Raw genomic sequence first — 1,085 nt, forward strand, 5'->3', positions numbered from 1 at the left:
TTAGGCTTCTTCACCATTTTAGGGTTTCCTTCGAGTTTATAGTGATTTCCCCTATTAAAACCCTAGATCCTTGTCTTTCTTGATTTCCACTTCAATCCTGAGCTCCTTCTTTTCTGCTGCATCAACCTCTGTCAAGGAAGCCTTGAGGATCCAGATATGCTTCAAACAGACTCAATTCCTCAGGTGCGCTCCCATCAAGACTAATTAGAGATTCAGGACAACTTTAGTAAAATTATATTTGATTGAGGAATTTTTAAAGCGTATTTACAGTTGATATGTCAAAATTGACAGCCCTGTCAGGCCTTTGTAATAGTCTGTTAGCCACATTCTTAATTTCAGTTGTCATGGACTGGAATAGATCTTAAACCAAAAAGAAGATCAAATAATTGAATTAAAATTAACAATATATTTGCCAGCATGATGACAAATTAAACACGTACCTGAAAAAGTAGAGACATTAACTAGCTAGATAAAATGAACCGCTTGTTTCCCATATAATTATGAGTTAAAAGAAACAGTTAATACATGACACTTTGTTGTGAATATAAAAAACTAATGGCAAGTTATATGTTAGGGATGTCAATTATTATCGGTTAGTGTTTGATTTAGTTGTGTTTTTTCGTAACCTTTGTAGTAAAGGACAACTTTATTCTCCAGCGCAATATATATCCTACATTTGCTTCAGTTTTTATTAATGAAGAACAATGTAGTTTCATACCACTGCTCAGTTTATTAACATGGTATCGTGAGACTAAAGATCCACGATTGAATAAACACCCTCTTTTCCGATCTACCTCCCCAATCACCACCAATTCAGGTGTCCAATATCAACTAACTGCCCACCTAACCACTACTGGAAAATATTCAATCTCTTTCCTTTTTTAACCTTTTATTTTTCTATTTCAGCTGATGAAAAGATAAACAAAAATTATTTTCTTCTATGAAAGCAACAAATCAAACCCTTCAGCAGATGGAATCATATTCATGGATCTTTGTAAATCTCTCAATTCTGCCACGCTTCTTGACAAAGAGCAATAAGACCCATGGAATCGTCAAATCATCAACTACAACACTCATTCTCACGT

The sequence above is a fragment of the Vigna radiata genome, unplaced genomic scaffold, assembly GCF_000741045.1.
Source record: "Vigna radiata var. radiata cultivar VC1973A unplaced genomic scaffold, Vradiata_ver6 scaffold_207, whole genome shotgun sequence".
Classification (NCBI taxonomy): Eukaryota; Viridiplantae; Streptophyta; class Magnoliopsida; order Fabales; family Fabaceae; genus Vigna; species Vigna radiata.